The 14,818-nt window shown below is 38.5% G+C and overlaps 2 long non-coding RNA genes across 12 annotated transcripts in view; one reads left to right on the forward strand and one right to left on the reverse strand.

Annotated features, from left to right (window-relative positions):
• LOC126058351 (uncharacterized) overlaps positions 1-14,818 on the forward strand; it is a 103,376-nt gene that overhangs the window by 35,998 nt on the left and 52,560 nt on the right. The gene's annotated exons all lie outside the window — the stretch shown is intronic.
• The window catches only part of LOC126058354 (uncharacterized), a 66,998-nt gene that overhangs the window by 33,738 nt on the left and 18,442 nt on the right, over positions 1-14,818 (reverse strand). The window contains exons 2-3 of the long non-coding RNA XR_007513206.1: positions 13,040-13,102; positions 11,243-11,394 (exon numbers count right to left, since the gene is read on the reverse strand). This is a non-coding gene — a long non-coding RNA (uncharacterized LOC126058354). The remainder of the gene's footprint in view (positions 1-11,242; positions 11,395-13,039; positions 13,103-14,818) is intronic.

A 14,818-nucleotide genomic window follows, 5' to 3' on the forward strand; every position in this document is an offset into this window, starting at 1 on the left:
TGGTCTTTTTATGAGAATATGGGGTCTGCATCCCACTGCTCTCCTGCTCCCTCAGGGGTTCTCTGTTGCGTTTCCTGTCAGGGCAGTCATTGGCTGTAGTCAGGCACCATCTAGCTTTTCTGGTCTCAGGATGATGTAGTCTCCGGTTTATGAGGCCCTTTCTGTCTGTTGGGCTCGTAACTGCCTTGTATTCTTGGTGTTCTTCGTTCTCCTTTGATCCAGGTGGGTTGAGACCAATTGATGCATCTCAGGTGGCTGCTTGCTAGCATTTAAGACCCCAGATGCCAGTCTTCAAAGTGGGATGCAGAATGTTTTCTTAATAGATTTTATTATGCCAGTTGACTTAGATGTCCCTGAAACCATGGTCCCTAGATCCCTGCTCCTGCTACGCTGGCCTTCAAGGCATTCAGTTTATTCAGAAAACTTCTTTGCTTTTGGTTTAGTCCAGTTGTGCTGACCTCCCCTGTATTGTGTGCTGTCTTTGCCTTTACCTAAATTAGTTCTTATCTACTATCTAATTAGTGAATGCCCCTCTCCTACCCTCCCTCCCTCCCCCTCTCGTAATCACAAAAGAATGTTTTCTTCTCAGTTTAAGATATTTCTCAAGTTCTTGTAATAGTGGTCTTATACAATATTTGTCCTTTTGCAACTAACTTCATTCAGCATAATGCCTTCCAGGTTCCTCCATGTTATGAAATGTTTCATAGATTCCTCACTGTTCTTTATTGATGCGTAGTATTCCACTGTGTGAATATACCATAATTTATTTATCCATTCATCCAATGATGGGCACCTTGGTTGCTTCCATCTTTTTTCTATTGTAAACAGTGCTGCAATAACCATGGGTGTGCATATATCTGTTCGTGTAAAGACTCTTATTTCTCTAGGATATATTCCAAGGAGTGGGATTGCTGGATTGTGTGGTAGTTCTATTTCTAGCTTTTTAAGGAAGCGCCAAATCGATTTCCAAAGTGGTTGTACCATTTGACGTTCCCACCAGCAGTATATAAGTGTTCCAATCTCTCCACAGCCTCTGCAACATTTATTAGTGTTTTTTGGATTAATGCCAGCCTTGTTGGAGTGAGATGAAATCTCATTGTAGTTTTGATCTGCATTTCTCTAATGCCTAATGATCCTGAACATTTCCTCATATATCTATTAGCTACCTGAATGTCTTCTTTAGTGAAGTGTCTATTCATATCTTTTGCCCATTTTTTAATTGGGTTATTTGTCTTTTTGAAGTTGAGTTTTTGCAGTATCATGTAAATTTTAGAGATCAGGTGCTGATCAGAAATGTCAAAGCTAAAAACTTTTTCCCAGTCTGTAGGTAGTCTTTTTACTCTTTTGGTGAAGTCTTTGGATGAGCATAGGTGTTTGATTTTTAGGAGCTCCCAGTTATCTCGTTTTGCTTCTGCATTCTTTATAATGTTTTGTATACTGTTTATACCATCTATTAGGGCTACTAACATTGTCCCTATTTTTTTTCCATGATCTTTATCGTTCTAGATTTTATACTTAGGTCCTTGATCCATTTTGAGTTGGTTTTGTGCATGGAGTGAGGTATGGGTCTTGTTTCATTTTTTGCAGATGGATATCCAGTTATGCCAGCACCATTTGTTAAAAAGACTGTCTTTTCCCCATTTAACTGTTTTGGGGCCTTTGTCAAATACCAACTGCTCATATGTGGATGGATTTATATCTGGATTCTCAATTCTGTTCCATTGGTCTATGTATCTGTTGTTGTACCAGTACCAGGCTGTTTTGACTACTGTGGTGGTATCCCACTAGGTTCTAAAATCAGGCAAAGTAAGGCCTCCCACTTTGTTCTTCTTTTTCAGTAATGCCTTATTTATCCGGGGCCTCTTTCCCTTCCATATGAAGTTGGTGATTTGTTTCTCCATCTCATTAAAGAATGTCATTGGTATTTAGATCGGAAGTGCATTAAATGTATAGATCGCTTTTGGCAGAATAGACATTTTCACAATGTTAAGTCTTCCTATCCACAAGCAAGGTATGATTAATATTGCCACTCCTCCTCTTTTTTGATTGTTGTTTGCTTGATATATTTTTTTCCATGCTTTCAGTTTTAGTTTGTTTTTGTCTCTAAGTAGGCAGCATATAGATGGATCTTGTTTTTTAATCCATTCTGCCACTCTTTGTCTCTTTAATCTCATTTAGTCCCTTTACATTCAGGGTAATTATGGATAGGTATGAATTTAGTACTGTCATTTTGATATCTTTTTTTGTGTGTTGTTGAGAGTTTCTTTTTCCCACTTGATTTTATGTGCTGAGATTTTCTTTATATATTGTCCTTTCCTCATATTCGTTGTTGTTGATTTTGTTTCTGCTGAGTCTGTATTTTTCCCTTGTATTTTGTTTTGATGAGTAGGATAGTTTGTTTCCTTTGTGGTTACCTTATTATTCACCCCTGTTTTTCTAAATTTATAACTAACTTTTATTTCTTTGTATCGCCGTATCTTTCTCTCCATATGGAAGGTGTATGATTACATTTCTTAGTCCTTCTTTATTATTTTAATGTTGTCTTCTTTTATATAGTAGCATCGCTGTTACCCTGTTTTGGGCTTTTTTTTTTTTTTTTTTTAATAATCTTACTTTGCTTTTTTGGATTTTCCTGCCTGGGTTGACTTCTGGTTGCTCTGCCCAGTGTTCTAGTCTTGGGTTGATACCTGATATTATTGATTTTCTAACCAAAGAACTCCCTTTAGTATTACTTGTAGTTTTGGTTTGGTTTTTACGAATTCCCTCAACTTGTGTTTATCTGGAAATGTCTTAATTTCACCTTCATATTTAAGAGACAGTTTTGCTGGACATATGATTCTTGGCAGGCAATTTTTTTCCTTCAATTTTTTAAATATGTCATCCCATTGCCTTCATGCCTGCATGGTTTCTGCCGAGTAGTCCGAGCTTATTCTTATTGGCTCTCCCTTGTAGGTGACTTTTCTTTTATCCCTCGCTGCTCTTATAATTGTCTCCTTATCTTTGGTTTTGGCAAGCTTGATTGTAATATGTCTTGGTGACTTTCTTTTAAGATCTACCTTATGTGGAGTTCGATGAGCATCTTGGATTGATATCTTCTCATCTTTCACAATATCAGGGAAGTTCTCTGCCAACAAATCCTCAACAATTTTCTTTGTATTTTCTGTTATCCCTCCCTGTTCTGGTACTCCAATCACTCGTAGGTTATTTCTCTTGATAGAGTCCCACATGATTCTTCAGGTTTCTTCATTTTCTTAAATTCTTTTATCTGATTTTTCTTCAAATATATTAGTGCCAAGTGATTTATCTTTGAGTTCAGAAATTCTAGCTTCTACTTGCTTAATTCTGCTCCTCTGACTTTCTACTGAGTTGTCTAATTCTGTAATTTTATTGTTAATCTTCTGAATTTCTGATTGCTGTCTGTCTATGGATTTTTCCAGCTTATTAAACTTTTCATTATATTATATTCCTGAATAATCTTTCTAATTTCTTCAATTGCTTTATCTGTGTGTTCCTTGGTTTGTTCTAAGTATTGCCTCATTTCCTTCCTGATGTCTTGAAGGGTTCTGTATTATTAAACTTTTGTATTCTGCATCTGGTAATTCCAGGAATGCACTTTCATCTAGAGGATCCCTGGGTTCTTTGTTTTCAGAGCCTGTTGAGGCAATCATGGTCTGTTTCTTTATGTGACTTGATATTGACTGTTGTCTCCAAGCCATCTATAGTAAACGTATTAGTTTATACTTGGTTACTGTGTTGTAGCTGCTTGCTTTGTTTTGTTTGGGTATACCCCTACGGGTTGCTTGAGTGAGCTAGCTTGATTATTTTCGCCTTTGGAGCTCTGGTGTCCTGTCCCCAGCTGGCTAGAGCTATTATCAGGTATATCAGTCTAGGAGTCCATTCAGTTTTCTTGTATGAATTTAGCTCAGGTCTCCAGGTAGCTGATCATCAGGTGTGTGGTACAGGCTTTGTCCTACAGTCCTAGAGGGGCAGGGGTGATTGGCATATATACTGGTATCTGATTGCAGCAGGGGGTCATGCTTGAACAAGGCAGAGGGCTGAGAACCGACCCTAAGTGTCTCTGAGGAAAACGTGTCTCTGTTCCCTAGAGCATGCTGGTGGGTGGGTTCTGCAGAGGGACCATGAGGACCCAAAGTTTTTGGTTGTCAGGACTGGGAGGTACCAGTTCTCTTTGGACCCCTGTTAGGGAACAAGAGGAAACACTTCCTAACTCATTGTATGAGGCTAGCACTACCCTGATACCAAAGCCAAAGCCACCATAAGAAAACTATATCCCGTATGAATATACATGTAAAAATCCTCAACTTAAAATATTAGTAAACAGAGGTGGTGCCAAGATGGCAGAATAGACAGATGCTTCCAGCGAGCCCTCTTTACAACAACCCACCAACCCAATTTTGTTGTCTAAGCTTGCCTTTGATGCTCAGGGCTCCCAGCTTGTCAGAAATATACTCGTTTCACTTGTTTTTTGGGGTCTTTGCTGGTCTAATAAGAGGTTTGTTGATTTTATTGATCTTTTCCAGAAACCAACTTTAGGTTTCATTATTTCTCTCTCTTGTTTTTCTGTTCTTCGTTTCATTTACATTTGCTTTGATCTTTCTTATTTCCTTCCTTCTAGTAGCTTTGGGTTTGGTTTGCGCTTCTTTTTTAGTTCCTCAAGTCTTAAAGTTAGGTTATGGATTTTAGATCTTCTTTTTCAATGTAGGTGTTAACCACTGTGAATCTGCCATGAAGCATTGCATCCCATAAGTTATTTTTTCATTTTTACTCAGTATGATTTATTTTCTGATTCCTCTCTTGATTCTCTCCTTTGCCCATTAGTTGTGTAATAGTGTGTTGTTTAATTTCCACATATTTGTGTATTTTACAGTTTTCTTTCTGGTATTATTTTTTAGTTTCATTCCATTGTGGTTGGAGAAGCTGCTTTGTATGATTTGTGATTTGACATACGGTCTATCCCGTATAATGCAGGATAGATTATGTGTGTGCTGGAGTGTAGGTATATTGTGCTGTTGTCGGCTGGAGTATTCTCCACATGTCTGTTAGGTTTAGTTGGTTTATAGTGTCATTCAGGTCCTCTATTTCCTGATTGATTTTCTTTCTAGATGTTCTCTCAATTACTGAAAGTGTTAAGGTGTGTATATACTTAATAATTGTTATGTCTTTGTGATGAACCAAGCCTTTCATCATTATATAATGTCCTTCTTTGTCTCTTATAGCAGATTTTGACTTAAAGTTTATTTTGTCTGATACTGAAATCACCACCCCAATTCTTTTTTGCATGGAATATTTTTTCCAATCCTTTCACTTTCAATCTATTTGTGTCCTTGGGGCTAAGATATATCTCTCATAGACAGCATTTAGCTGGATCTTTTTTTTTTTTTTAATCCATTCTGCTGCTCTCTGCCTTTTGATTGGAGCATTTACTCCATTTAAATTCATGGTAATTACCAATAAGGAAGGACGTTACTTCTGCAATTTTGTTATTTGTGTGTGTCATATACTTTCTTTTTCCTTCAATTCCTCCAATATTCCCAACTTGTGTTTTCTTGATTTTTTTTTTTTTTGCAGTGAACCACTTTGATTCCCTTCTCCTTTCCTTCTGTGTGTATTTTTTAGATATTTTCTTTGTGGTTACCATGAGAATTGTATTTACCATCTTATAACAACCTGGCTTATATTGATACCAACTTAACTGGTGATACCTAATTAATACCCATTCTTTTCCTCCCCCTCTATTTATGTTCATGGTATCACCTATTGTATCTTTATACATCATGTACTCTGTAACATAAATGTATACTTATTTTTTATGCATTTGTCAGTATAAAGCATGAAGGAAACTGCCCTTATACTTGCTCCTGCAATTGCATTTAATGGAAATTTTTTTTCTATGTTCTATGTTCGGGTTCAAGTTATTTTCTAGTGTCCTTTCTTTCCTATTTAAAGGACTCCCTTTAGCATTTTTATAGAACCAGGTTGATGGTTATGAACTCCTCCAGCTTTTGTTTATCTAACCCAACCCCCAGTGCCGTGGAGTCGACTCCGACTCAAAGCAACCCTATAGGACAGAGTAGAACTGCCCCATGGAGTTTCCAAGGAGTGCTTGGCGGGCTCAAACTGCCAACCCTTTGGTTAGCAGCTGTAGCACTTAACCACTACGCCACCAGGGTTTATCTAGGAATGTCTTAATTTGACCTTTATTCCTGAAGGACAGTTTTGCTAGACAGTTTTGCTACTTGGAGTTTGTTGAGCTTCTTGGATTTGTAGATCCATGTCCTTCATCAAATTGGAACATGTTCTGCCAGTATTTCTTCAGATATTCTTTCTGTCCTTTTCTCTCTCATCTCCTTCTGGAACTTAATTATCTAGTGCTGCTATAACAGGAATACCACAAGTGAATGGTTTTGGCAAACACAAGTTTATTCTCCCACAGTTTAGGAGGCTAGAAGTCCGAAATCAGGGTGCTGGCTTCAGGGGAAGCCTTTCTCTTTCAGTGCCAGGGAAGGTCCCTGTCATCTATCTTCCAGTGACCTAGGAGCTTTTCAGCACAGGGATCCCGAGTCCAAAGGATGTGCTCCATTCCTGATGCTTATTTCTTGATGGTATGTGGTATCTTTTTTATATCTCAAAAGGGATTGGCTCAAAATACAACCTAATCCTGTAGAAAGAGTCCTGCCTCATTAACATAACTGCCTCTAATCCTGCCCCATTAACATCATAGAAGTCAGGATTTATAACACATAGGATAACCACATCAGATCACGAGATGGTAGACAACCACACAATATTGGGAATTATGGCCTAGCCAAATTGATACACATTTTTGGGGGATACAAGTCACAACTGATTTTCTTTAGTTCTTTCTCTGTGTTTTTCTTTAGTTCTTTGAGTTTATTTACTATTGTTGTTTTATATTCTTCCAATCTGTTCATTATTGTGCTTCCAAAATATGATTTTGCTCCCTTTGTATTGTTCACTTCAATCAGCCATCATTTCCCATTTCTCTATGTGTCCTGTGATTTTTTGTTGTTGAATCAGAACATTTGAATTTTACAAAGTGTTAGCTCTCTCAGTTCCCTCAAATATACAGTGCTTTTGACAGTGCTGATTCCTGCAAGAAATACTGAAGGCAGGCACTGCCTTCACACTTGGCTTATTACTCCCTCTCTCTCCCAAAGATATCTCTGGTTTAGACCAGAGCCAGGTTTCTGTCCTTCAGCAGACCCCAGACAAATAAAAAACAAACACTAATGAATATGTCCTCAGAGAGGGCAGTCTTCAATCCTTAGTTACCGTTCCCTCACTTGCTCTGTTTTGGCCAGATCATGGTTTCAGACTTTCAGAGTGCCTCAGGACTGGTCAGAATATATGCTCTGAACAGTCTGCTAGCAAGATCTGCCCTGTATTTTTCAGAGCCAGAGATTGGAGCCATTCCCAGTGCACAGGAGGGCTGTGTATTGGCTGGGATGTGGGTGTATCTGTGGTTCCACTGCAGCCATCCATCTGCAGTACTAGGATAAGGAGGGGCAGGAACACCATGAACAGTCTGCCAGAGAGATCTGTTGTATTTATTTTGGAGCCAGAGGTCAGGGCCCTTCCTAGTGCACATGCAACCCATGAGCTGGCTGGGGATGTGGTGAGGCTACAGATCAGGTGCAGCTGTCTGTCTGCTGCACTGGGGGGGGGGGGGGGGGGGGCGGGCGGGAGGGCGGAGGAGAGGAATGGTGGAAGAAATGCTTTTCCTACTGCCTGATATTTGCTCTTCTTTTGATTCAGTATGAAGCTCCCTGATGTAGGTCTTTGCTCACCATTTCAGAATTCTAACAGGGCTGACTACAGACTTCTAGTTGCTTTTCTTGTTGGTTGTGAGGCAAGGGTCAGGTTCTTAGATGCACTTATGCTGCCATCTTCCCAGAATCCCCTGGATTAAGTATATTTTATGATTCCATTTTATCTCCTTTGTTGACGTATTAGCTATAACTATTTTGTTATTCTACGGGTTGCCTTGTTGTTTCTGTTCCAACCCATAGCAACCCTATGTGTAAGAGAACGAAACACTGCCAGGTCCTGCACCATCCTCAAAATTGTTGCTATGCCTGAACCCATCGTTGCAACCACTGTGTCAATCCACCTCATTGAGGGTCTTCCTCTTTTTCGCTGACCCTCTAGTTTATCAAGTGTGATGTCCTTCTCCAGGGACTGATCCCTCCAACGTGTCCAAAGTATGTGAGACGTAGTCTTGCCATCCTTGTTTCTTAGAAGCATTCTGGTTGTACTTCTTCCGAGACGTATTTGTTCATTCTTTTGGCAGTCCGTGGTATATTCAGTATTCTTCGCTAACACAATTCAGAAGCGTCAATTCTTCTTCGGTCTTCCTTATTCATTGTCTAGTTTTTGCATGCATATGAGGTGATTGAAAACACCATGGCTTGTGTGAGGCGCTCCATAGTCCTCAAGGTGACATCCTTGCTCTTCAACACTTTAAAGAGGTCTTTTACAGCAGATTTGCCCAATGCAATGCACCTTTTGATTTCTTGACTGCTGCTTCCATGGGTGTTGATTATCCCACCCCAGACCCCAGTGCCGTCGATTATAGATCCAAGTAAAATGAAATCCTTGACAACTTCAGTCTTTTCTCCATTTATCATGATTGGCCCAACTGGACTGGTTGCTTTAGGTGTTAAAAAAAAACCAAAACCAAAACCAAACCCAATGCTATTGAGTCAAGCTGATTCATGACACCCCATGTATTACAGAGTATAATTGCACCATAGGGTTTTCTTGGCTATAATTTTTACACAAGCAAACCATAAGGCCTTTCTTCCATGGTGTCAGTGGGTGGATCTGAACCATCAACATTTCAGTTAGTACTCAAGAGCAAACCGTTTGTGCCACCCAGGGACCTTATATAGGGGTAAAAGTTTACAACTCTAACTTATTACATTCTACCTTCAAATGATATTATACCACTTTACATATAGCAGAAGAGCCTCACGATAGTACATTCTATTTCACCCCCCAGCCTTTATTTTATTTCGTTGTCATGTATTTTATTTATGCATATTGTAAATCCCACAATGCTGTAAGTACTGTTGTTTAGTTGGTTCTTTTTAAAAGAGGTTAAATAATAAGAAAAAAATCCTATATATTTATCCATGTAATTACCATTTCCAGTGCTCTTCATTTCTTTGAGAAGATCAGTATTTCTATTTGGTATCATTTTCCTTCTTCCTGAATGACTTTAACATTTCTTGTTGTACAGGTCTGCTAGCAATAAATTACTTTAGTTTTCCTAGCTCTAAAAACATCTTTGTTTTTATTTTTGAATATTTTGTTGGCTATAGAATTCTAGGTTAAGGGTGTTTTTCTTTTAGAACTTTAAAGATGTTGTCCCACTGTCTTTGCACTTGCAGTGTTTTTGATGAGAAATCTGTCATCCATCGCTGATCTTGAGCTGTGTGATTCTGATGTACGCTGGTGTGGGTTTTCTTCTTTGTGTGTGTGTGCATATGCTTGGGATGCAAGAAGTTTCTTGGGTTCTTTAATAGTTTTCATCAAAGTTAGAACATTTTGGGCATTATTTTTCAAATATCTCTTGTTCCCCTACCTCTCTCCTCTCTCTGGGGGCTCCATTTGCATATATGAAGCCTCTAGACATTATTCTCACAGCTCATCAATGTTTTGTTTGGTTTTTTTTTAATTCATTTTTTTCCATTTCATTTGGATGGTTTCTATTGCTGTCTCTTCAAGTTCATAAATATCTTCTTCTGCAATGTGTAATCTGCCATTAATGTCATTCAGTGAATTTTTCATCTCAAACACTGTCATTTTTATCTCTAGAAGTGTGATTTGATTGGATACAAGGCAATGTGAATTTTATCTTGTTGGGCACTGGATATTTTTCTATTCCTATAAATATTCTTGAGTTCTGTTCTGGGATACAGTTGAGCTACATGGAAAAGTTTGATTCTTTGGGTCTTGCTCATATGATTTGTTAAGCAGTGCTCAGTCTAGAGCTCATTATTTAAGGAACTATAATGCAGTAGCTGAATAACATACCACAGGATAAGTTTAGGATGTAGTTCTGCATAAGGCTAGACGACTTTGGCAACATATTTAATCCCCTTCCTAATGAAAGAAATAATTTTAGAATATTTACTGGCATTAAAAACTACAGAGCACTCTGAAAAGAAAAAGTGAGAGGGAGGGAAAGAAAGAAATTGAGGATGGTGGGTGTTTCAGTAATTCTTTTTGTGGGCAGAGATGAGTGTCGGTAAGAATTGTTCTATAATACACCAATGTATTTTATTCTAAGAACAGTGGTTAAAAACATAGATATTAGGGACAGATAAACTTGGATACACATCAGACTCCTCCACATATTAAAACACAACCTGTTTGAGCCTCAGTTTTCTCACCTGTGCACGGCCATGCTTTTTTACAAAGTAAAATGGAAGACAGAAAACTGTTAAGTCTACCAAATGAAAATGTAACCGAGAAAAAGTAATTTAAAATCCCCTGGTAACCAAGTGAATTATACATCTAACTTGGATATTATCCCTTCCCTTTCTCCCTCACAATTTTCTAACGGTTTAAAATGAATCACCTGAAAAATCACAATTACAAAACACATTCCTAGTGAGAATATGTAATTCAAACCATAGACACTTAATCTCTGCTCAGTTTCTTGTAACACAGTTATTACTCTGCCTGTATAAGCCTATTAATACTTTGTTATGTTGATTTTAGAGCCCCATGATTTTTAAACTGAATATGAAGGATAATGCTATACCAGATAGATTGGCAGGCTAAAACTAAATTTGATGTAACTCCTTTATATGCCAATACCAGACTGCCAAGTAGGAGCAAGAACTAATGCTTGAACCTACAGCTAACAACATAAGTGCATTATTCTTGAGTAAACCTTATTAGACAAGACCAGGTCAAATCCTTCCCATTCCTGAAATATTAGCATTTATGACCAAATATGTCATTTATAAGAAGAGAGCATAAAAGCTATATGAATCTCTTTTGTCTGCCTAACAGCTCGAACCAGAAGCTTACAGAATAAAATAGGGTCACTCTGTGCCTACTCCTTGAACTCCTGGCTTGTTTTTAGATTTAAGAAGAAATGATAAAACTCATAATTTGATAAGTATCTTAGAATATCACTAGATGGAAATCTTAAAAAATTACAAATCAGGGACCTCTGCTAACTCACCTTGTGACCTATATTCTTTCTTCTACCAAAGAAGTCTTCATTTAGGAAGCACTGATTTGTTTATTTTTATTCCGGCTTTTTCATTTCCCAGCAGTCTGCCTCATGTCTTCTCTGTATTGCATTCTAAAATGATACTGTCCTCAGCTGTATGCCTGTGTGCCAGATTTGAGAGACAAGAAAATTCAAAACGGTATACTTTGTTTCTTAGATAGCACTAAAATATTCTTAACCTATTAATTCTGAGATCTGAGGGGTGCTTATGACTTACACCCCTCTGCCCCCTCAATAAAAAGGTTGAAAGGAAGGAGAGGGGAAAAGAAAGAAAAAAGACTGTTCTTAGCACAGTTTAAAAAGGGTTCTGTGGTCCAGGAGGGAGTAAACACCATCTCTTGTTACATGTAACTCTTTTCCTTTTGCTATAAATGGAAGGGCCCCCAACTGGGAGTCAAGAAACCCAAACTATAGTCCCAACTTTGCGACTGTTCTGCAGTGTGGTATCCAGCAAGCCATTTAGTTTCTCTAGCTGCTTTCCTACTCTAAGCCACGCAAACAGATGAGGCCAGTCAATCCAGTAATAATTATTAACAATGTCAGATGTATTTTACAACTCTCACCCTAAAATGTCAAAACAGACTCTGAAGTATATTACAGAGTTGTTGGGTTTTTCTTGTGTCAGGCCCAGTATTGATTCTATACTATCTAAGCCTTTGTACATGAGGGCAGTGATGGTTCAGTGGTAGAATTCTCACTTTCCGTGCAGGAGTCCAGGGTTCAATTCCTGGTCAATGCACTATGCAGTCACAACTCGTCCTTCAGTGGAGGCTTGTTATGTTGCTCTGATGCTGACCAGATTCCAGGGGAGCTTTCAAACTAAGACAGACTAGGAAGAAAGGCCTAGTTATCTATTTCTGAAAATCAGTCAGTGAAAATCCTATGGATCGTAATGGTCCGATCTGCAGCCAATCATGGAGATGGGTAGGACTGGGCAGTGTTTTGCTCTATTGTGCGTGGGGTCATTGAGTCAGGTGCCAACTTGACAGCAGCCAATAACAACAAAAAGCCTTTATATAATTACTACTATAAAATATACAAATGAAAAAAGCTAAGTACTGAGCTCCAAGGCACCGTCTTGTTTTTGCTTATTCCTAACCTAAAACTTTAAAAAATTATTTTTAAGAAAATATTTACAGCATTAACAACATAATTTAATCTTTTCTTAGTGACTTAGGGTCATCATTATGAACACTATACTCTCCATTCCCAGGCCCCTTTTTCACTTGAACCACTGAAACAATGTAGAATCTTCATAATTGGTTTCTTGCCATCATTCTGTCTTCAGTGTAAGCCATTCCAGGTATTACAGCCAGAATTGCCTTCCTAAAACACAAATTTCATCACATCACAAAATCTATCCTTATTCCTTTGGCTAGGGTTGTATGATTGGAAGGGGCATAAGGGCACTTATGGGTTGTGGTAATGTTCTTTTTCTTGATCTAGGCACTAATTCAAAAAAAAAAAAACCTAACCCAGTGCCGTCGAGTCGATTCCAACTCACAGCGACTCTATAGAACAGAGTCGAACTGCCCCACAGGGTTTCCAAGGAACGCCTGGTGGATTCGAACTGTCGACACTTTGGTTAGCAGCCGTAGCACTTAACCACTATGCCACCAGGGTTTCCGCGTACTAATTATATGGACGTAAATTCAGTGACATATACACTAATGACCTGTGAAGTCTATAACTTGTTTTATATCAATAAAAATTACATTAAAAATATTGAACTGCTAAGATACTTACAGAATAATGACTTTATCACACGCATCACTGGCATTTAATTAATCAACACAACAACCACTTTCTCTGTAAGATAAAAGCAAAACTCCTTAGCGATCGGATTCATAACATTTCTTTACAATTTTAACTCCTGCCACCATCCAACCACAAACCCTAATACTATAGAAACATTCCCCAAATATATCAGGTACTCTGGTATGAAAAAACCAAACCCGCTGCTGTCAAGTCAATTCCAACTCCTAGTGACCCTACAGACAGAGTGGAACTGCCCCATAGGATTTCCAAGGAGCGGCTGGTGGATTTCAACTGCTGACCCCTTGGTTTGCAGCCTCTTAGCCACTGCACCACCAGGGCTCCCATGTGTGAAATCCTATTCACATTTCAAGATCCAGCTGAGCTAGCACTTACTTTGTGAAGCCTTCCCAGTCCTTCCAAGTTTGTTAGAAATACATCTAAAATAGAAATAAACAGTCTCCCTCTTAAAGACCCTATTGGAAACTCTGGTGGCGTAGTGGTTAAGAGCTACCACTGCTAATGAAAAGGTTGGCAGTTCAGATCCACCCAGTACTCCTTTAAAACCCTTTGGGGCAGTTCTACTCTGACCTATAGGGTGACTATGAGTTGGAATTGACTGGACAGCAATGAGTTTTGTTTGGGTTTTAAAGACCCTATCAGAAAATCTACTTCTAAGACTCCATTGTAAGGAAATAAGATAAAAATGTAGCTATTAGGTTGTTCCTTTTACCAGTAGAGAAGGACTGGAATCAACAAAAGGCCCCCAAATCAGTAACTGGTTAAATCAGGACAAAGCCTAATATTCCATAACCAAATACTTACCTAGCCAATAAAGTAGCTAAATATTTACTGCTAGGGGAAAAAAAAATACACATGTACGTGAAGAAAAAACAGATATGAAACTTTATTAATGAGGTGTTAACATTGGTTATTCCTGAGGTTATTAATTTTTTTCTATGTCTTGCTCATCTGTACAGTAAAACCTGTGAAAGCTGGAACCTGTATACCGTTTCATCTCGGACACCTGTCAGAGAAGGAAAACTCAAATATTTTCCACTAATAGAGAGTGATAGGAAAGTGGTAAGACTGCACCTTGTCAAAGGTGGAAAACTTACAAGACCAAGAAAAACAAGGCAGTCCCATTGAGTTCCGGCTCTCATAGGTTTCACTGTATTTTCTTTAATATTAATTGCTTTTTATGAAAAAAAAAATTTTTTCCTGCCATACTTAGTCAACATGATGTCATTATTTGCTTATTCATTAATTCAGGAAATACTTGCAGCATTGAATAAGACAGAATCCTTGCTTTCAGGGCTGTTATTGAGAAGGTAAAAAAAAAAAAAAAAAAGGCATGATCAAACAATCTTGGCAATTTTCTATTCCGCTTTCATCCTCATTACTTAGTTGTCCCGTCATTCCCTCCCTGTTCACTGGGGACTTTGGCATTTGACTCACAGTTATCTGTCCCCTCTGCATTTGCTGCCATCATCATGTGCCACATCAGTGTCCACATGGGCAACCCACCCAACCACCATGAATTCTACCAGTTCTCACAACCACTCTGCTTCATTCAGCAGTCCATATCCAAAGCCACATCTTCACCCTTCTGATTTCCAGGAAACTGCTTCACAGCCTGAACTCCAGTACACCGATCCATGACTACACCACTTATCCTTCCTGTTTTTCACTCCATAACTCCCAAGCACCTGCTTTTTACCTGATGTTCACCTCCATTCCTCAACTCTCACCTTTCCTTTTAAACCACGA

The sequence above is a fragment of the Elephas maximus genome, chromosome 14 (assembly GCF_024166365.1).
Source record: "Elephas maximus indicus isolate mEleMax1 chromosome 14, mEleMax1 primary haplotype, whole genome shotgun sequence".
NCBI classification, from domain to species: Eukaryota; Metazoa; Chordata; class Mammalia; order Proboscidea; family Elephantidae; genus Elephas; species Elephas maximus.